Source organism: Chelonia mydas, chromosome 3, assembly GCF_015237465.2.
Source record: "Chelonia mydas isolate rCheMyd1 chromosome 3, rCheMyd1.pri.v2, whole genome shotgun sequence".
Taxonomy (NCBI): Eukaryota; Metazoa; Chordata; order Testudines; family Cheloniidae; genus Chelonia; species Chelonia mydas.
Window position 1 is genome coordinate 162,672,968 of NC_057851.1, and position 23,126 is coordinate 162,696,093.

Sequence of the window (23,126 nt, forward strand, 5' to 3'; positions counted from 1 at the left end):
TTGTTTAACAGTGCGATTAAAACTATGATTAATTTTTTTAATCATGATTAATTTTTTTTAGTTAATCGCGTGAGTTAACTGTGATTAATCAACAGCCCTACTTCTGTCATTTCTTGTTGGCAGGATTCCTTTTTATGGCTGTACTGTGGCACATTATTTCTCTTCCACAGTTATCCCCTACCCCTTAACCACTTTCTGTTCAGGTACATTTTGTGTATTTTTGCTGTTCTTTGAGTTTTCATGAAATTCTTAGTGGCACAAGCAGCTCTCAAAGGGCTGAATCCAGATCCTATGAAGCCATTGGGAGTCTTTTCATTCACTTCAGTGGAAGTAGGACTGGACCCAAAACGTAAACTCTGATAATCTGACTACTGCAATAAGTGATATACCACTACTATGTGTTTAATTCTGCAACATAATTCTGACCCGAGAAGCCCCTCTAGTGTGGATATACTATTACAGAAAACGGAGACAAAACCATACCACTTTCCAGCTCAGGTTCAGTAGGTAAAATTAACCAAAAGTTTAAAATAGAATGTTAAAGGCAATTAAGAGTGTGAGATTAAAAAAACAATGATTTCATGATAAACATTTTCCTTCTCTTCACAGGTCAGTGTCCTATTTCTGATATTTACATTACATTTAAAGTGCCAAATTCATCTCAGCCCCTTTGCCTTCATTTAGATGGAACGTCAGACTTACACAAGTGTCTCCAATCAGGCATAACCTAATGGCTGCAACCCACAGGGGATATAAGCCCTAACAACACTACACAAGCATAAAGCTTTAGCAGGGGTTCTCAAACTGTACTGCACCGTGACCCCCATCTGACAACAAAAATTACTACACAACCGCAGGATGGGGAACTGAAGCCTGAGCCCGCCCGAGCCCTGCTGCCCTGGGCGGGGGGGAGTGGGAGGGGGGTGAGGGGCAAAGCCAAAGGGCTTCAGCCCCATGCATGGGGCCTGTAACCTGAGCCCTCGGGCTTCAGCTTTGGCCCTGGGTGGTGGGGCTTTGGCCCCAGCAAGTCTAAGCCAGCCCTGGCGACCCTATTAAAATGGGGTCCCGACCCATTTTGGGGTCCCAACCCACAGTTTGAGAACCACTGGTATACAGTAAAATATATATAGTACATATGGAACTGCTTATGTACAAAATCACCCTTGCAGATTGCTCTGTTTAGTCACCCCAAGTGAACAGTCTTCTGTTTCAACCTAGGGACAATTTTCCATTTCTCTCCATTTATTTTACAATTGCTGATCCTTTCCCCTCTGAAAATGGACTTCCTACTTCTCTGGCACTGAAACCTTGACCAGGAACAATTTTGCTTTTCTGCCACTAATCAGAGACATAAAAATGCAGAACAGAAGAATTGCCAGACCCGTGGTTTGTCTAGTCCAGTATCCTGTACAATCGACAGTACCAGCTGCTTCAGAGGAAAGTGCAAGAATCACCACAAGGGCCAAGCATGGAATAAATTTCTAGCAGGGCAGTTTTATTACTACCCTCTTCAGTTAGTGGGTAGAGTGCCCTGAAACTTTTCTCCTATGATTTTTTTAACCCCTCTCATTATCTATGTATGTGTCCAATGCTTTTTTGAATCCTACTATGCTCCTGGACTAAGCAATCTTTAATGGTGATGAATTCCACAGTTAACTGTATGTTGTGTTCAAAAAGCACCACCACCTCTTTGTAGGAGTTTAAATTTTTTTTTGGCCTTTACATTGACTGTACTCTTGTATTTATCTTCTCTTGTAATATTTTTGCCCAGCTTATCTATGCCGTTCAGTATTTTATATACCTCTTTAAGGTCTCCTCTGAACCGGTGTTTCTCAACCACTGGGCAATGAAAGGAAAGCAAGGGGCTGAAAATTTTATCACATTTCCTATACGCCAGGAAAATAACATTTCAAAAACAAATTTGGGGTGGCCATAACCTTCTATATTTGTGGGGTCAAATATAGTAACTGATACATTTTTTCTTACCTTTATAGCAAATGTGATTATTATTATTTTTTTTTTTAACTTAAAATAAGCGGTGGCCAACCTGGAAAAGTTGAGAAACACTGCTCTAAACTAATCTTTTCAATTTTTCCTCATATGGAAGTCTCTACACATTTGAAAGCCCCTGAAGTAAGAGATATTTAAAGCCAACACAGGAAATTATCCAACATGCAGGCATTACAGTCCACTCATCTCATGAAATTAAATAAGAAAAATGTTAACCAAACTAAAAATAGTCAACAAAAAAAACACATCAAGAAGTCTCTAAGTAAAAATAGCCAGAGGTCTCCAGCATGGTATAGTTTAATATCAAATAAATCTTAGCACAGAAAAGTGAATAGAAGAATAGCTTCCAGACAATAAAGTTATTGGTAAATACACTCAAGAGAGAAAGGTCAAGGCTTGAAACAGAAAGCCCACAGAATGAATATAATCAGTGTCATGAAAACACCCTGGAGTTACAGTCACAGCTATTCCTAAACCTCCCTATGTAACACTGAATCGTAAGAATGGAAGGGACCTCGAGAGGTCATCTAGTCCAGTCCCCTGCACTCATAGCAGGACTAAGTATCTTCTAGACCATCCCTGACAGGTGTTTGTCCAACCTGCTCTTAAAAATCTCCAATGATGGAGATTCCATAACCTCCCTAGGCAATTTATTCCAGTGCTTAACCACCCTGACAAGAAGTTTTTCCTAATGTCCACCTTGCTGCAATTTAAACCCATTGCTTCTTGTCTTATCCTCAGAGGTTAAGAAGAATATTTCCCCCCCCTTCTTCTTGTAACAACCTTTTATGTACTTGAAAACTGTTATCAAGTCTCCTCTCAGTCTTCTCTTCTCCAGACTAAACAAACCCAATTTTATTTTCAATCTCCCCTCATAAGTCATATTTTCTAGACCTTTGATCATTTTTGTTGCTTCTCTCTGGACTTACTCTGATTTGTCCACATCTTTCCTGAAATGTGGTTCTCAAAGCTGGACACAATACTCCAGTTAAGGCCTAATCAGCATGGAGTACAGCAGAAGAATTAGTTCTCATGTCTTGCTGACAACACTCCTGCTAATACATCACAGAATGATGTTCGCTTTTTTTGCAACAGTGTTACACTGTTCAGTCATATTTAGCTTGTGATCCACTATGACCCCCAGATCCCTTTCCGCAGTACTCCTTCCTAGGCAGTCATTTCCCATTTTGTATGTGTGCAACTGCTTGTTCCTTCCTAAGTGGAGTCCTTTGCATTTGTCCTTCTTGAATTTCAGCCTATTTTTTTTCCACACCATTTCTCCAGTTTGTCCAGATCATATTGAATTTTAATCCTATTCGCCGAAGTACTAGAAACCCCTCCCAGCTTGGTATCATCCGCAAACTTTATAAGTGTACTGTCTATGCCATTATTTAAATGATTGATGAAGATATTTAATAGAACCGGACCCAGAACTGATCCCTGTGGGACCCCACTCATTATGCCCTTCCAGCTTGACTGTGAACCACTGATAACTACTCTCTGGGAATGGTTTTCTAACCAGTTATGCACACACCTTATAGTAGCTCTGTCAAGATTGTATTTCCCAAGTTTGTTTATGAGAAGGTCATGCGAGACAGTATCAAAAGCTTTACTAAAGTCAAGATATACCATATCTACTGCTTCCTCCCTATCCACAAGGCTTGTTACCCTGTAAATGAAAGCTATTAGGTTGGTTTGACATGATTTGTTCTTGACAAATCCATGCTTTCTGTTACTTATCACCTTATTTTCTTCCCGATGTTTGCAAATTGATTGCTTACTTATTTGCTTCATTATCTTTCTGGATACTGAAGTTAAGCTGTCAGTGAAGATGAGGATGAGACTGTAGTACAAGGTTATTACAATGCCTAGCACCTACATCACGGACGGGCAAACTTTTTGGCCCAAGGGCCACATCTGGGTATGGAAATTGTATGACGGGCCATGAATGCTCACAAAATTGGGGGTTGGGATGCGGGAGTGGGCAAGGGCTCCGGCTGGGGGTGCGGGCTCTGTGGTGGGTCCAGAAATGAGGAGTTCAGTGTGCGGGAGGGGGCTCCGGGCTGGGGCAGCGGGTTGGGGTGGGGTGAGGGCTCTGGCTGGGGGTGCAGGCTATGGGGTGGGGCTGGGGATGAAGGTTTGGGGTGCAAGAGGATGCTCTGGGCTGGGACCCAGGGGTTAGGAGGGCACGAGGGGGATCAGGGATGGGGCAGGGGAGGGGGTCAGGGGTGCAGGCTTCAGGCGGCACTTACCTCAAGCAGCTCCCAGAAGCAGCAGCATGTCCCTCCTCCAGCTCCTATGCAGAGGTGCAGCTAGGCAGCTCTGCATGCTGTTCCATCCATAGACGCCGCCCCTGCAGCTCCCATCGGCTGTGGATCCTGGCCAATGGGAGCTGTGGGGGTGGTGCTTGGGGCGGGGTCAGCATGCCAAGCCCCTTGGCTGCCCCTATATGTAGGAGCCGGAGTGGGGACGTGCCGCTGCTTCTGGGAGCTACGCGGCATCCCGATTTGTGCGGAGCGGGGCAAGCCCCGGACCCTGCTCCCTGGTGGGCGCTCTAGGGCTGGATTAAAATGTCTGAAGGGCCAGATGTGGCCCCCAGGCTGTAGTTTGCCCACCCCTGACCTACATAGTGCTTTTCATATTCAACGTGCTCTACGCACACTAATGAAGTCAATTTAATAACACCCATGAGTCAGAGGTGTTAATAGCCTCAATTTACAGATGGAAAAATCAAGGCAGAGAGATTAAGGTCCAAATTATCAAGAGCGTCCACTAATTTGTGGGACCTAAGTTGCAACACCTAGGATCCAATTTTTAGAAATGCCACGTACTCACAATTTGACTGAAGTCAGTGGGAGTTTGGGGCAAAAACCAGGCCCCAGGTGTCTCAAAATGAATACTTTAAAAACATTTAAAGCACTGAAAATTAATGGGCACTTTTGAAAATTTTGGCCTAAGCAATTTGCCTAATGGTCACAGGAGTCAATGTCAGAACTGAGATTAGGATTGTGGAGTTCCCAGTTCCCAATCCCATGTTCAGATCCCACACCTCTTTTCTGAACACATCCAGAACCCAAATTTCACCATCTTCAACCCCTCAACCCCCGCACCTGAAACAAAGTTCCTTCACCTAGACTGACGTAGAGACAATGTCAAACAAGAAGATAAATTCTTCCCATATGGGCTACCAATAGCTGTGTCGTATCCAGTAATGTCAATACATAAACACACAAATCAGTGATAAAAGAATATCACAAGCCTGATTTTACCAACAAAAACCTTAAAGAATACATTTAACTAGAAATGCAATTGTGATCCAAAGTCAAATCCAAAAACTCATTCATAAATCTCTTTGCTAATTAATTCAACAGCACTAGTCTCTATCTCCTTCTGAAAAGCATTCTTTTATTTCACCAATAGCTTCCAACTACTTTGCTGGAATTAACATATTCCCTTCCTCAGGCATCTTTAAGATGCACACATAAGATCTGAAGAGCGTTACTTTTAGCAAGGTAAAATACTAAAACTATATTCACCCCTCTCACACACCTCTTTTCTTCATGAAGGCTTCTGCTCCATTTCAGCAATGCTTACATGTTCAGAGAAAATTTAAAAAGTCCAAGTGTGCAGGGAGGAGTACTTTCAATGAAGTACTTTCTATATGCAAGTCTGCCATCAGAAATCTCAGCTAAGACATCTTCTTGATCCAATGCAGTCAAAGCACATATAGGATCATATAAAGGCCAAGTTTCCCATCTGCCTCCCTTCTAGGGGATGGAAAGGGGAGCTAGCTCAGCACATAGTGATGGGGACAAAGAGTTGTGGAGCACATGACTGCAATTCCTTGTCCAATACGTTTGTATTTTCTGGTCCAGGCTTCTATTACAAACTAACCTTTCAACAGAGAAGTAAACCATCAGTCAGCACCTGTAGCCTTCCAAGTCTTGCACTGCTCAAAAAGATCATGGGTTCACACTGCTGAATTGAGCTATTAGGGCCAATTTCACTACTGGTATAAGTCACTGAGCTGCACCTGTTTGCATCAGTGTTGAATTTGGCCCAGCATGACTAGTTCAGCAGTGTAGCTATGCATTACTACTGTGTAAACAAGCCTGTTGCTACAAAACTTCCAAGATGATATGATCTGAACCATTACAAATAAACATGATGACTATATGAATGTGTATGTCTTGTGCAACTCACGCTAGACACAGGAAACTAGGATGCAGATACTGTAATACCACTTCCGGCTTCAACTATTTGATGACTCTGTTCCTTCAACTCATACCAAAGCAAAACAGGCAAAGGAAAAAGTGATCTTTGCAATATAAAGAGCTCTATGGGTTAACTGAATCAACTTTCTGCTTAAACTGATGTCTGACCAACACAGGAGGTACTGTATGCTTTAACTTTTGTATGTCAAACAGCTAAGTATGCAAAGTGAACATATTCACACACACATCAGAATATTGTTTTAAAAACATTAGATGGGGTGGATAATATGAGACACATGTGTCAGAAGGGAAACAGACACAAAACAGATCTGTAAATAGGCTTTCACTGTGTCACTACAAAAATGTAAAATAAATTAAACCTCTATTTCCACAGTAACCCTAAATACAAAAAAAGGATTTTATTTAGAGGAATTTCTACATGCTGTATTAAATAATTAATTTTGACCTTACATTGCAAAACTGGTTTAAATAGTCACTAAGCCCATATCCCCACATGAGAACTATTCACACCTTCAGAACAACTAGATCTTGGTAGCAACACAATAAAGAGGTGCTCACTGTCACCCCTGCTTTTTGCTTTAGCAACCTACACCCATGCCACCATAATAAAGGGCAACCTCATCAAAGGCAGGATAAACACACTGCATACAAAATATCTTTCTGTATGCAGATGCTGTTTTACAATAGGTTTCTCACTCTCATCCTTAAGCCACACTATTTTGAAAAAAAATCTACTATGGGAAGTTTTCAGGACAAAAAAAATAAATTGTCCTAAATCAGGTCAATTCCCCCTTAATTAGCACCAAATCAAATGAGGCTATGCACCTTCCATTTATATGGGCCACGTATAATCTAAATTATTTGTTCATAAATATACGCAGAACACATAGTAAGACCTGAGTGGAACATGGTATGAGTCAATCAGGATGATACTACTCCCTAGAATGTTGCCCTCATGCCAACAAATTATTGAAACAGGTCAACCATTCATCTCAATCTTCAAACTTGCCAATGTGTGACACCAGCAACCACAGGTGCTGACTTCCTTGCCCCCGGCTCTGCCCCAGGTTCACCCTCACTCCACCCCTTCCTCCAAGCCCCCACCCTGCCTCTTCCTGTCCTGCTCCGCCCCCAGTCCTACCCCTTTCCCCAAGGCCCCACCATGCCTCTTCCCACCCCCTCCCCACTTCTCCCCTCTCCCAGCACCTCCTGCATGCTGCAGAACAGCTGTTCCATGGCATGCAGGAGGCGGTGGGAGGGAAGAGGAGGAGTTGATCAGCGGGGCAGTGGGCGGGAGGTGCTGGAGGAGCGGAGGGGAGGGGAGCTTGGCTGATGGAGTCGGCGCCTATGCCAGCAACCAAAATGTGTGACAAATGGCCAAAGTGTGGAATTCCTATATTGTGTGCACTATCAATGACACATGTTTTTAACTATAAAACCAGTTTTCAATGATGTTCTCTCACTAAGTGAATTAAATACATTTTAAAAAGAAAACTGGAAAAAAAAAACAAATTCAATCACATGTAACCATTAAGTCCACCTATATGGGTCATCAGCTGGATCTGAATCCTAGATCTTCAGATTCCCAGCACAGACTCTACCACTTGAGCTACAAAAGTAACTATAAACCTGTCTGGGAACCAGCCACTAGAGCGGGACTTGGAACACACCTTGCCAGTATTGCACAACTATTTACTAGACAGCAGTAGAATATTAGAGACCAGGAATCCTGGTTTCAAGTCTTAGCTCCAAGATAGGAGAATGATGTAATAATTAGAGATAAGATAACCAAAGCACATTATTCAGTACATTCACTCTGAAAGACAGTGTGGCTCAGTGTATATGAGTTGAGCTTCCCATTCTAGAGACCTGGGTTCTATGCTCAACTCTCTTACCTATAAAATGGGAGGCTAAATCTTGATTGCCTTTTAGGGTTGGGGTATAAGACATTGTTCAGCAGTAAGGGCTGTGAAGTACATGGAAGTATAAACAACAGTGATAAGGGATAAAATTTAAACTCATCGTTCCTGGCTTTCAACTTAGTATGCCCGTGACTCCAGAGTATTTGGCAGAGCAAATGGAATCTCTCTGTCCCTCCCTCAGAAAACTGTCTTCCTTTGTGGTGCACTAGGACAGGAAGTCTGATCCAGCCAAAATGTGAAATGTCTTGCAAAATTTGGTATACTTTAGAGATCTAAGATCAACTCACTGCAGTGGAGGTGTGGGGAGAGAAACATGAAGGAAAAGAAGGGAATACCATTCATTAAATTATCCATTCAAACTGCCTGATGGACAAGGTGGTCCAACTGACTCTATTATTGGGCTATACAGTTACAGCATCCAGCAATGTGATTTACTGGTAATATGGAGCACTGACATGCATTAATTGTATTGACGGGAACAAGAGTGCTCGAATTATATCACAATGTATGGAAATGTAAAATGGGTTAAAGAACTACTGCATATAATTAAATACAGATTAAAGATATGGCAGATTATACGGAATCACCTGAAAATAACAGCTGGCCTACCACATATTAGGAGTATATACTTTAAGCACTGGCAATGCAATCCACATCCACGGATCCCCACAACCCTGTGGAGTGCTTCCCGCAGGGGAGGAAAGGATTCTGGATGTATGCTGGGTAGCTTCTCAATCCTGAGGATCCATGAGGAAGAAGACCCCTCATTGTATTGGAGGGCTGGCTCCCATTCCACCTACCTGCACAGTCCTCATGAGCTGTTCTGCCACTGGCCTAAGCCCTTAGTGGCCACACAACAGTAGCCACAGGTGGTATGCAGGAGCTAATACTTCTAACAGCAATAATTCCTGATTGGATACTGGCTTGAAGATCCACAGGGGATGCTGCTGCAGAAAGCACAAAAACAAATTCAATTAGCTTTGTAAATAACTGATTTTTATGCAACCCGAATTCAAATGTCACCTTGTTATAAGTTCACAGTAAAACCTTGCTAATTATCAGTTTGCTAATCCTCAAACCCAAATTCTCATTAACACCCTGCAATTTCACTCTACTTCTTTGTGAAGATTTAACAGTCAAGTATTGTAGTGAGATCCCATAAGACTAAAAGACTTCTTTATTTTTTTACAAAGTACACTATGGTGTGTACATATATATAATAATTAAAACTATACATGTAAAAAAACCAAAAAAGGACTTTTTGTGCTACAGAAGTTTTGAGTTTGTGTTTTTTCTGCTGACTTGCTTATTTGTAATGTTGGCTGATTTACTATGGATCTCCCAATCATTAATGTTAATTAGCGAGTTTCTACTGTACAAAGATTTCTCTATAGTATATCTACATTGGTATATTTGGCAATAACGTGGACAGCATTAGTCTTAAATATAGTGTTTTTTAACTGTGGAAAAATAATTTTGTCCTTAACATCTAGTAATAGTTGTAACTATAAAAAGGTAGCACTCAAGAGCTATAAGCCAAGTAAAATTGGTACTACACTTAGTACACAGTAATCCAGTCATTCATTAAAACACTTTAATTTTCCTACAATAGTATCTCAAGTGTGTAGAGTATCACATTAACTTTATCAAAAAGAACACCGATATGGTAAGAGTCACCTTTCTTCCTCAAACTATAATATGGTGAAATTTAATAATTAAGTCTTTCCTTTTCTACAGTCACTTTTAAATTTCTATGCCAATGCTTGGATGTCTTAATGTCTCTTCTGGCAACAACATAATCTGATGTGAACTCAAAGTTAAACTACAAAATCATTCTCAACCCCTTTTAAATTCTAAAGGTTTACATTAACAAATCCACATGTTATTTAAACATCAGGTTTAAAATTAGTTAATGTTTGAAGAGTGCTTTGAACCTGGTAAATATAAGTGCCGTTATTAGTCTATTGCCAACAGTTAGAAGATTTATTTTGATAGAACAGTACCTGAAAACTGTGGCTGTTCCTGAACAGAAAGTGAGATGGCTTGTGGTTAAAACAACACTATGGTAGATTTTAAACAGCAAGACAGTGGAAATCCCCCAAGACTAGCTTTGCAAAGATCACCTCTACAAACAAAACAACAAACACAGAAAATGTTAGGACAGAAAGGCAAACCTTAAGAATATTCCTCCTTTAAACTTCTGCTGCAGTGACTGAAATAATACAACCCTACCCACTGCAGAATTATTGTCTCTGGAGAAACATAAGCTTAGAAATACCCTTTTTCACATTTTTCCTTGCTGAGCATTTTATAGTTTTCATTAAAATGTTGCCAGTTTCAATGGAGCTGTATCTGATTTGACAATTCTTTGGTCACAAGGAAACATGGCATTTGTAAAGACGTAAAGAAAACAAAGGGCCCAATCTTGCAATTCCCTACACAAGCAGTCCTTACTCACACATGTAGAGCCACTCAAGTCAGGTGAATAAGGGCGTGTCAACATGAGAAATTGCCACCGGTTTAATTTAAGATGCTATTTTAAATGGATTTCGTTAGATCTGTGCAAAAGGCTGTGTGGATAGTCTTAATTTTGGTTTAAACCAGACTTGCCAATTTAACTGAAGTCAACTATACTGGAGCAACTATACTGGAGTTTGCAACAGTTTAAGTAAATTGGTTTAGAAACAGATTTAAACTAGATCAGCATTTTTCAAAATTTGGGTCGTGACCCAGTACTGGGTCACGGCATGTCAGGCACTGGGTCGCTCTGGTCAGCACAGCCGACCGGGATGTTATAAGTCCCGTCGGCAGTGCTGCCCAGCTAAGGCGGGATAGTGCCTACCTTTTCCAACACAGCGCTGTGCCCCGGAAGTGGCCAGCAGTGGGTCCGGCTTCTAGGCAGGGGGGCCACAGGGCTCCGTGCGCTGCCCCCGCCCCGAGCACCGGATCCGCACTCCCATTAGCCAATGGAAGCTGGGAGGGGAGGCAAGAACCATGTGGAGCTGCTTGCACGCCTCCACCTAGGAGCCAGACCTGCTGCTGGCTGCTTCAGGCACAGTGCGGTCCGAGGTGCCAGGACATCGGGGAAGCCTGCCTCTGCACTCCGGCTGTGCTGCTGACGGGGAGTTGCCAGAGGTAAATCCCCTGCCCCAACCCTGAGCCCCCCAACCCAGATCCCCTCCTGCACCCCAAATCCCCGACCCCACCCCAGAGCCCTGACCCCCTCCTGCACCCCAACCCTCATCCCCAGCCCAGAGCCCCCTCCCACACCCCAAACCCCTCATCCCCAGCTCTGTTGGGTCACGAGCATCAACCATTTTCTTCAACTGGGTCCCCAGAAAAAAAGTTTCAATTCCACTGAACTAGATGGTCGCCCACTTTGTTGCTTCTGTCTGCCAAGCTAAATGGATACAGTGGGGGGCTCCTTTCATCCTTCCATCTCCCCCCACCCGCCACCAGCTTCCTTTGTGCTACCTTCCCAACCCCCTCTATTTCAGTGACTTCCTGAAACCCTACCACTCTTCCCTCATGCCAATGTGTAACAGTTTTCAGGGAACCCAGGACTGAGAGATACCTTTATACCCTCTAAGAAAAGGAGTACTTGTGGCACCCTAGAGACTAACCAATTTATTTGAGCAAGCTTATGCTCAAATAAATTGGTTAGTCTCTAAGGTGCCACAAGTACTCCTTTTCTTTTTGCGAATACAGACTAACACGGCTGTTACTCTGAAACCTTTATACCCTCTGCCACTGCCAACCTTTCAGCCACTCAAGCCCCCTCCTCTGGGCTATGCTAGCCCTGTTTTTGCCTTAACAATAGATGCACCCCAGTCCCCAAGTCCCCTTGAAGCATTCCCCTGTAATATCCAGCCCCTGACACTGGCTATTCCCAGAAATCCCAGATCCTCTGCCTCCAAAGGAGCAGTGTACCCCAGTTTACCAGTTTTACCTTAAACCACTGCTCCTGTAAACCACACAACACTTGTAATGAAACAAAAGGTTTATTTAAGCAAGCAGAGAGACTGCACTACAAACAAGAGAGTGTGATAGAAAGAAATGGTTACCATACAAAATAAGATCATAAAAAACAAACTTGGGCCTACACTTATAGTTACTTTTTCCTATCTAAAAGTAAGTTTCCCCCACCAACGTGCAGTGTGTTGCAGAGCTGGGTGGCTTTACAGGAACCACGATCCAAATATTTTACGACAAAAACCCTCATTCAAGAAGACGTCTCTTCAGTAATTGGATCTAATATGCCTTGCCCCACTTGGTTATACTGTAACAGTCTTTTATTTTTAGTAATAGACCTGACAATTCCCCCAACTGATATAATGTTTCTTTTTTACCTCCAAGTGGTTTTGATTGTTTGCAGTTGTCTTTGATAGTTTTCCATTGACTGTTCTGGGATGGGCAATGGTAAACAACAGAGCCTTGCATTACATCACCGGCTAACCAGGGCTGGGTGGCAACTCCCTCCTGCATGAACAGGCCATCACTCCCATGTTACTCCCTTGTGACTCCTTTTAACTTTAGGACCATAAGAGTATAAACTTCAATATAGTTTCATTATTCTTTCAAAACTACCCGCACACAGATCATGCTACAATTATGAACATAAATGAATTGCAATCTTTCAATAGAGACCTTACATGTTACCCTTTATGGACAAATACACTGTAAGCAATGCATTTGCGGTAGTGAATTTGCCAGGTTTGAGATGAGAGCTGTTTACAAAGAACAGGGGACCTTTGTGTCACACAGGGTCTCTGTGTGTCCTCCCCTCCGCCCCCACATTTCTCTCTGCCACACTCCATTAGTCCCATTTTTCTTCCTCCCACCGAGAGGGGCCTCTCATTCCTCCATGCCCTTCTTCCTCCCTCACATTCTTATTTTTTCCTTCTATCTGGGAGATAAGTCAGGGTGTCAATATTATAAACAGCACTGGGACAATGGGCAGAGCTGAGATGAGGTTGTTGTTATGCTGGAAGCTGTTAATGGCTGCCATCAACCAGTTCTTTGATCTACAGTTACAGAGATGGTTGAAACGGTCAGCTCTGTTAACCAGATGCAAGGGACTCCATTTTCTTGTCCTCCGTCTTTTTCCAGTATTCTGATTGTCACCCAAACCAACAAGTTCTAGGAATCAGTGGGCAGAAACATTTCCTGAAATTTGGAATGGATCAGATTCAGTGGTCAAAAGTTATTGTGCTGCATACAGGCAAACAGAAAGATAGAAATGCCATCAAGTTTTAGTGTAGGGCCTTGCTTCAGTTGGACAATTAAACTGGTGCAACTCGTGTACAGACAAGGCCTAAGACTACTAGCATGGTTAAGGGTTTGTAGGATTGGGACTTTGATTCCCCCCCCCCCACATCTTTACAAATGACATCTGCCCTCAGGACTTATCATGACTGAGCTGTTGAGTATATGCAACCTTTGCACTTCTGGAGGTCAGAATAACTGCCGTTATATGGATTTTCCACAAAAGTCTGGTAGATGTAGAAGGAAGTGATACTCCTACTCTGTTTCACTTGCACAAGATAGCGCTTGGAGGAAAACATAATTTTATGTGAGCACAGCACCAGAAAATGTCATCTGCTTCTAGGAAAGCTTTGGGGAAAGCCCTGAAAAGAGAAGTTGAGATGGACTAGGATCCCAGTTTTAGTCAGGTTTCAGAGAGGTAGCCGTGTTAGTCTGTATCAGCAAAAACAAGGAGGAGTCCTTGTAGCACCTTAGAGACTAACAAATGTATTTGATTTGTTAGTCTCTAAAGTGCCACAAGAACTCCTGGCAGTTTTAGTCAATTTCACTCTGCAAGTGAGAAGAAAGCACTAGTTTCATGCTATTGTTCAGGTACCCCTTTCCAATTTCTTCTGCAGCTAGAAGTATTTTGCAGACCCTCCAAGAGAAAGGAGGAAGGAAACAGTAAAGGGGGGCAAAGGATTATTTAAGTATGTGGGGAGAGGATGAAGGTAAGTGAGAAAACAGACAAGAAAGGGATAATGAGAGAGAGTGAAAAGAAATGTAGTCGTCCATCAACTTCATGAAAAAACTCGTACAGATACAGACAGACATCATCTTCCTTTCCAAATGCAAACAGATGGACATCGTACCAAAAGGACTGAAGGTAAAAAATCCATTACAGTCTACATACCACACAGACTATGCTGACAGCTTGTGCCACACACTCTCAAAGAAACTGCGGAACCATCTGATCAACATCCTATACAGCAAACAGGGAAAGATTAAGAATGAGCTCTCAAAAATGGATACTCTCATAAAAAACCAATCTTCCACACAAACTTCCTCGTGGCTGGACTTTACAAAAACTAGACAAGCCATTTACAACACACACTTTGCTTCTCTACAAAAGAAAAAGGACACTAAACTATCTAAACTACTACATGCCACAAGGGGCCACAACAGTGGTTCCCTTAACCCACCCAGCAATATTGTTAATCTATCCAACTATACTCTTAGCCCAGCAGAAGAATCTGTCCTATCTCAGGGCCTCTCCTTCTGCCCCTCCACCCCCACGAACATGATACAGTTCTGTGGTGACTTAGAATCCTATTTTCGACGTCTCCGACTCAAGGAATATTTCCAACACACCTCTGAACAACATACTAACGCACAGAGACCTTCCTACCAACACTACAAAAAGAAGGATTCTGGGTGGACTCCTCCTGAAGGACGAAACAACAGACTGGACTTCTACATAGAGTGCTTCTGCCGACATGCACGGGCTGAAATTGTGGAAAAGCAGCATCACTTGCCCCATAACCTCAGCTGTGCAGAACACAATGCCATCCACAGCCTCAGAAACAACTCTGACATCATAATCAAAAAGGCTGACAAAGGAGGTGCTGTCATCATCATGAATAGGTCGGAATATGAACAAGAGGCTGCTAGGCAGCTCTCCAACACCGCTTTCTACGAGCCATTACCCTCTGATCCCACTGAGGATTACCAAAAGAAACTACACCATCTGCTCAAGAAACTCCCTGAAAAAGCACAAGAACAAATCCACACAGACACACCCCTAGAACCCCGAGCAGGGGTATTCTATCTGCTACCCAAGACCCATAAACCTGGAAATCCTGGATGCCCCATCATCTCAGGCATTGGCACCCTGACAGCAGGATTGTCTGGCTAGGTAGACTCCCTTCTCAGGCCCTAAGCTACCAGCTCTCCCAGCTATCTTCGAGACACAACTGACTTCCTGAGGAAACTACAATCCATCGGTGATCTTCCTGAAAACACCATCCTGGCCACTATGGATGTAGAAGCCCTCTACGCCAACATTCCACATACAGATGGACTACAAGCCATCAGGAACGGTATCCCTGATAATGTCACAGCAAACCTGCTGGCTGAACTTTGTCCTCATCCATAACTATTTCACATTTGGGGACAATGTATACCTTCAAGTCAGCGCACTGCTATGGGTATCTGCATGGCCCCACAGCATGCCAACATTTTTATGGCTGACTTAGAACAACGCTTCCTCAGCTCTCATGCCCTAATGCCCCTACTCTACTTGCTCTACATTGATGACATCTTCATCATCTGGACCCATGGAAAAGAAGCCCTTGAGGAATTCCACCATGATTTCAACAATTTCCATCCCACCATCAACCTCAGCCTGGACCAGTCCACATAAGAGATCCACTTCCTGGACACTACGGTGCTAATAAGTGATGGTCACATAAACACAACCCTATACCGGAAACCTACTGACCGCTATGCTTACCTACATGCCTCCAGCTTTCATCCAGACCATACCACACAATCCATTGTCTCCAGCCAAGCTCTATGATACAACCGCATTTGCTCCAACCCCTCAGACAGAGACAAACACCTACAAGATCTCTATCAAGCATTCTTACAACTACATTACCCACCTGCTGAAGTGACAGATTGACAGAGCCAGAAGACTACCCAGAAGTTACATACTACAGGACAGGCCCAACAAAGAAAAAAAACAGAACACCACTAGCCATCACCTTCAGCCCCCAACTAAAACCTCTCCAACGCATCATCAAGGATCTACAACCTATCCTGCAGGATGACTGCCCCATCACTCTCACAGATCTTGGGAGACAGACAGCCCCCCAACCTGAAGCAAATACTCACCAGCAACCACACACAACACAACAAAAACACTAACCTATCCTTACAACAAAGCCCGTTGCCAACTGTGTCCACATATCTATTCAGGGGACACCATCATAGGGCCTAATCACATCAGCCACACCATCAGGGGCTCGTTCACCTGCACATCTACCAATGTGCCAGCAATGCCCCTCTGCCATGTACATTGGCCAAACTGGTCAGTCTCTATGTAAAAGAATAAATGGACACAAATCAGACGTCAAGAATTATAACATTCAAAAACCAGTCGGAGAACACTTCAATCTCTTTGGTCACTCGATTACAGACCTAAAAGTGGCAATTCTTCAACAAAAAAATGTCAAAAACAGACTCCAACGAGAGATTGCTGAATTGGAATTAATTTGCAAACTGGATACAATTAACTTAGGCTTGAATAAAGACGGGAGTGGATGTGTCACTACACAAAGTAAAACTATTTCCCCATGTTTATTTCCTCCCCACTGTTCCTCACACCTTCTTGTCAACTGCTGGAAATGGCCCACCTTAATTATCAGTACAAAAGGTTTTTTTTCTCTCCTGGTGGTAATAGCTCACCTTACCTGATCACTCTCGTTACAGTGTGTATGATAACACCCATTGTTTCATGTTCTCTGTGTATATAAAATCGCCCCACTGTACTTTCTACGGCATGCATCCGATGAAGTGAGCTGTAGCTCACAAAAGCTTATGCTCAAATAAATTTGTAAGTCTCTAAGGTGCCACAAGTACTCCTTTTCTTTTTGCGGATACAGACTAACACGGCTGCTACTCTGAAACAGAGAAGGGGGAGTGTATTGGGACAGAGGCAACAGAAAGAAGGGGCAGGAAGAGAGAGAAGAAAAGGAAGATGAGAGATAAAGAAAGGTCATAATACTAGTTCTTTTTTAAAAACATTCTTAAATGGAAGTGCATCAGGGGCAAAATAAGGTCTCACTTTTGCAAACAGATGAGTCAACCATTGCATTTTTTGTAAAACTGGGGTCTTAGTGATGGGCTATAATAATCTGCTTATTACCTCACTGAGAGCTACTATACAGGGATTCAACTGATTTGCTCATCACCATCCAGTGCAAGCCTAAAAGATTTTTGTTTTTAAATTTTCACCACCCCTTGGCAATTTGATTTGTTCTGAAAGGACTATTTAATCAGCATGTCAATAGAAACCCCAGAATCAACTCCGCTTATTCATTTGAATTACTACAATAAAGTTAAACTCTTATCTTAATTCACCCCCACAAAAGGTTGCCCCCCCTCCCATGCTCAATTACATTATTAATAAAAGGAGGACTTGTGGCACCTTAGAGACTAACAAATTTATTTGAGCATAAGTTTTCGTGAGCTACAGCTCACTTCATCGGATGTATGGCTCTCAGATCACGCCTCCTTCATGAGCTCTCTTTCTTATTCAGTCACACCACTACGTCTGATGTGATTAAGAAATAAGACTGAACTTTTAGCAATAAGAGACCATCAAATGTCTGAAAGCAGAAGTGATTGTCAGCGACCATCTGAAATCGCTACTGGCAGCAGTGGTGACACCGCAGATTGGCTGCCCTTAAAATAAAGGGGAAATATTAGCTTAAAAAAGCAATCTGAAGAAAATCAGATAGACCATCTTCAAAATACTGTGCATGGTAAACAGAGAAGGATGTTAAACAAATATGCTTTCTTATTAAACATCACACATCCTGTATGATTAGAGGGCTATAATTTTACGATCAATCACTTACAGAGCAAATGCAAGCCAGCTATTTTGAACAAAGCCCTCTCCTTAGCAGCCAGCACAAGCCATTTGACTGGGCACCAGGGACCTCTGCTGGGAGAAGGGGAACGAATCCTTTCTGCAGACTGTGGAGAGGGACAGACACACTCTGTGGAGGCAGCTTTACTGTTTTGTACTTCAGGGGACTTAACATTTAGATCAGCAGTTCTAAACCCACAGTCCAATTAGCACACAGCTGCAGCCCAGCTTTGTACTAAAAAAAATTCAAAATTTGCGGCTCTAATCCGAAAGGGGGCTGGCTGAGGGGGAGACAGCGTCTGGCAGCCTGCATGAGTGCTCCTGCGAGCAGAGGGCTGGTAACTGCCTCAGGAGGCAGGAGAGTGGGTCTCTGGGCAGGTTTGTGATGCGGGCTCTGAGCAGTGAGGGGCTGGGGGATGCTGCAGCACTCCCAGATTTTAGGTGAGGCTCCACTCCTGGCCCCGCGCCTCAGGTCCTGGCTGCTGGCTCACGCCGGGCGCTCCGCTCCTGGCCAGGTGCCAGGGGTCCGGGTCCCAAGACAGATCCAGCTGCTGCCCAGCCTTGCACCCAGGACTCTGCTCCTGGCCCCGCTCTCTGGAGGGGTCTCTGGGTGGGGGACGCTGGGCATAGGGGACTGTGGGGGATTTTGGGGGGGGAGGGGAGGTGGCGCACTGTGGTTCTCAACCTGTGGCCCATGTAATGCACATGTGACCCACAATGATAAATACGTTGAAAACTACTGGTTTAGATACAGTGGCCTTACCAACCCCTCTCTCATTGGTAGAGCCCTGCAAATCCACCTATATATCGTTTTTGCAGATCGGATGCTGATACAGATGTTGTGTCCATGCAGAGCTCTACTCATTGGGAAGGAAGATCCTACATCTGGCTTCTTTCTTGAGTGACCGCCTCTGGCCGGCCCTGGGCACAGCACAAACATGGTCCACATGGAGTTCCAACCACTGGGTCCTTGAGGGAGGAAGAAAAGCCGTAATACAGAGTCGGAGGACAGTGGTCATGGATGAGATAAATAGAGGTGGATTTCACAGACAATAGCAAGCAGCCCACATTTGTATTGTCATCCATTACATTTCTGATTTAAGTAGTTGTGAGATATAGCTATTATACTTAAGGGAATAGTAAACAATAGCTTATAATTATTCTTTGATCTATTATTAAGAGCCATATCCTGGCTCTTTAGGCACAAGTCCAGTTATCCCAGACTTAACAAGGGTAACTTTATATCTTAAACCAGAATACGTCCCAAAATAGCAAAGACTGAAAAATGCAATATGACTGGGTGTTTGTATTTTATAATGACTGAGTTGGATGAAATTTGTTTGTAGGTTGCTCTTCTCCTTGTGGTTTATGTAGTCACTAGGGGTTTTTGCATTTCTACACTACCTTCCACTAAATGATCTCAATGCAATTTACAATTAATGAACTTAATCTTACAGCACCCAAGTGAGGTAAGGAACACACACAAGGAAAAACTTAAGCATACATTTAACGTAACATACTATGAGTGTCCCCATGAAGTTAACTGGGCCCACATTGCACAGAATTCAGCATGTGCTTAAGTCTTTGCAGGACTGGGGTCTATGTACCTCAATGATTTGCCAAGGACATCCAGTCAGTAGGTAGTAAAACTGAGAACAGACCCAGATCTGCCTCCTACTTTTCTACTCTCAAACTGGATAATTCTTTTCATCTTGTGTTTTTAAGTCCACTGGACAGAGGGGTCAGTTGCTCTAGGGATCATTTCAGAGTCAGCATACCATGTGCCCCACTAAGAGTGCTAATCAGCACAAATCATAGAGGAACTGTGCAAAGAAGTCCACAGGAAAAAAAAAATACAAATGCAAACAAGATAGTTATATAGGCCAGTGCCTCCAGTACCATAAAGTGACGGAACAGCTGAAGTTTTCTGCTTATTTGTTCATTTTTGTACAGTGTTGTGCTCTTAGGCCTTCAAATAGAATGGTTTAAAAATAGAAGTGTATATTACTGTTCCCAGCCTAGAGCCCCCCACTGACCTGAATACCTTGACAGAATTATTTCTTAGTAAACAAAGCACTGCAACCTTTCATTCACCCCACGTGCAAGAGGAAGTTATGAAAGGAAAAATGATACTGGCTGATGCCAGGAAGCATCAGCCACATGAACAAAAAGCAAAGTAGTACAAGCTTCAATAAACGCAGTAATATCAGTGCTCCTCTCTGCCAGTTCTCAGATGGCTGACTGTACTTTACATGATCAAAGCCTTGTGCCTCACAAGTAAACACACCCCTTGCACACCTTTAATCAAGTACAACCACATCGCTCATTGCATAATACAATGCAGCAAGATTCTCTACAATTTAAAAAGGTCAGAGCTGCTAAAAAGGCATTTGTCAAGAGAGTTCCTCCACTTTTGAATTTGCTCTCCACCTCTCATTGGCCAGAATCCAGATCTGTTAACCTTCAGGGCATGCTACAAAACACCCACATTTTCAGTTGAGCATTCGGGGGGAAGGAGGTGCACTAAGTGTTAAAAGGGAGGTATTATACCTGCCCTGGGGATCTTCTGTTTTGTTGGCTGGTACTTATTCATTAGGGTGGTAAGAGAAATTTATGATGTTAGGTGCCCTTACGTAATTTAACACAGGAAACGGGTGCTTATTTATGCTTTTATAAATAAAAAGGAAATCATATACTGTGGTGATGAGGGTCTTATAAACACAAAGAGAGAGAAGATAAAGAACTCTATAGTGTATTATCTGTGTTCAGGTTCTTTAAATTGACCTTGTCTCACTAAAAAGAAACTTGTAAAGCATTATAAGTGCTACATCTAAATTCATAATAAAGGAGGAAAGCACTTAGAAAGGTCTTTTAGAGATCATTTAGTGGCTTAACTATATTAAAGAATGACTGACAATCCAATAGGAAGCTGCTGCTTTGGCAGCTGTTAGGACTTATGGAGTGCACACACCACAAAACCGGAGCCAGTGAATATTGTTGCAAGGAAAATTTTGCTTACTTAAATAAGGGTGCACGTGTGTGTTAATTTAATCTAAACCGAAAGGCCCTATACCCACGCTGGGCTGTCTCAACCCAGCAACCCTGACCCTAATTCACCCCTTCAGAGAGGCTTGAGCCCTACCAGAAAGTAACTAGGCATAAGCATTACTCGAAATGATTTTTTTAAAACAACAGAACGGTACCAGAGTTGAGGTCACAGTAAGTTCAAAAGGTTCCCAGTTTTGTGTGGCTCAGACATTCCGGTAACAGAGGCATTTCCTGCCTGCGTTTCCCGCCAGCAGACAGGGACACCTGCTGCCGGGCGTTAGGGGAGCTCGAACCGAGCCAATTCCCAGCCCTGGCTATAGGGAAGAAGAAATAACGGGTACTTCCAAGCACGCGAGAGGCCAGTTCCGCAAACCCGGTGCAGACCACGCGCTCGGTGACTTGCACTGGGACTCCGAGGCGTGGAAGGGCGGCGCCGGCGGCCCCCGAGGGGCTCGATGCTCCCAGGCGGCCAGCCAGGCTCGCCCCGGCCGGGCCTCCCGCAGGGCGCACACCCCGCAGCAGGCGGGCGCGGGAGCGTTGCTACGAGAAGCTGAACTTTTGCATTTTCTGGTGCCGGTGCCCTGCGCCTGCCTCCGAGAGCGGCGGCGGCGTCGCCGCCTCCCCCTGCGGGCTGCAATGACCGGGCTGCGGAGCCAGAGACAAAGACCCATAACGCCTCGGCCCAAGCCCCGCGCGAGAGCGAGCGGCACGGAGGCGGCCCCTGGCAGCCAGCCCAGCCCAGCCCAGCCCGCCGCCTCTGCAGCTGGCGCCCCGGCCCCGCGGGGGCAAGGCTCGCCTCGCACGTGGGGCGGAGCTGTCAATGCAGCCGGGCTTTGTTCTCAGCGTGCCCCGGGTCGCAAGGGCAGAGCTGCGGGGCTGCTGCCCCTCCCACCCCCGCCCGCCTGGGCCAGCTGGCGCGCTACTCACCGGCAGCAGCCGGGTCCGGCTCGGCAAACTTTCCCGCCAGCCGCGCTGGCCCGGCAGCCCGAGCCCGAGCCCGGCCCCGTCCGCGGGGAGGCAGCACAGGGCGCGGCGAGGCTCGGGCGCGGCGAAGGGAAGCGCTAGCTGCGACTCGCTGCTTTCGATTTCACGGCAACTGCGCGCCCCGCTGCCTCGGGGGTGGGGAGAGAGAGGGGCACAGCGGGGCTCGGCTCAGCTCTCCCAGAGAGGGGCGGGCCACCAGCGGGGAGGGGTTTGCAGGGTCCGGGCATCATTTACTAAGCAACCTCCTGGCTACGGCTCATTGTGGCTTTGTTCCCTACCCCTCCGCGAGCTCTGGCTCGTCTCTAGCCTCGTCCGCCAGAGGCGCTCGCAGCGTTGTCCCTGCATGGACGGGTTAAGCCCCACAGCCGCTGGGGGGTGCAGGGAAAAGCCAAGCCCCCAGCAGCTCTCTACGCCCTGAGCCTCCGGCATCACCCCACGCCGCAGCTGCGGGCGCGGCTAAGAGCCGGGCTACGAGCAGTAACAGCTCATGCTGTTCATCGCCGGGCAGAGCGAGAAACAACTGGCAAGTGTCTTAAATTATGGAAGGGCATGAGTGGGGCCTAGTTAAGGCCCCATTTCTGCAAAAGCTTAAATATGATTGTAACTTTATTCACGGTAGTCTCAGGGGACTAGGCACATGTAAAAATTACACACCTGTTAAGTCACTGAAGCCACCAGGCCAAAATTTCAAATAATCTTATGAAATAAATAGAAAATATTACCCATTTCCAAAATGCAACTGGCTACATGGAACACAACAAACAGTAATGCTAAACACTGGTACCATGTAACTCCTATGATTTTATAGACAGAGCCAGACACCACCCACTTAAAAAAAAATTGTACATTTCAGAAGTAAGTCAGTGGTATGTCTTCATAAATAGTACAATGCAGAAATGACACCACCACACATTTCTTAATTAAATTAAATCCACTACTAGTCTACTTTTGTTATGTGCTGTTTAGAGAATGTTCACTTCTCTCCCAGAAGTGGCTGCTTTTCAGTGCTGAAGTGCACCCAGCATACAT

The 23,126-nt window shown here is 44.4% G+C and overlaps 1 protein-coding gene across 6 annotated transcripts in view; it reads right to left on the bottom strand.

Annotated features, from left to right (window-relative positions):
- TRAF5 (TNF receptor associated factor 5) overlaps positions 1–22,396 on the bottom strand; it is a 44,825-nt gene extending 22,429 nt beyond the window's left edge. The window contains exons 1-4 of one of the 6 annotated variants that reach the window (XM_043543693.1): positions 22,041–22,376; positions 18,829–19,034; positions 10,171–10,292; positions 8,968–9,114 (exon numbers count right to left, since the gene is read on the bottom strand). The gene's annotated coding sequence lies outside the window, so the exon portion shown is untranslated. Of the gene's footprint in view, positions 1–8,967; positions 9,115–10,170; positions 10,884–18,828; positions 19,035–21,268; positions 21,907–22,040 lie in introns of those variants that run through there. The other 5 variants (XM_037895755.2, XM_043543691.1, XM_037895756.2 and 2 more) reach the window with 5 other exon arrangements.
- Positions 22,397–23,126: the final 730 nt, after the last annotated feature.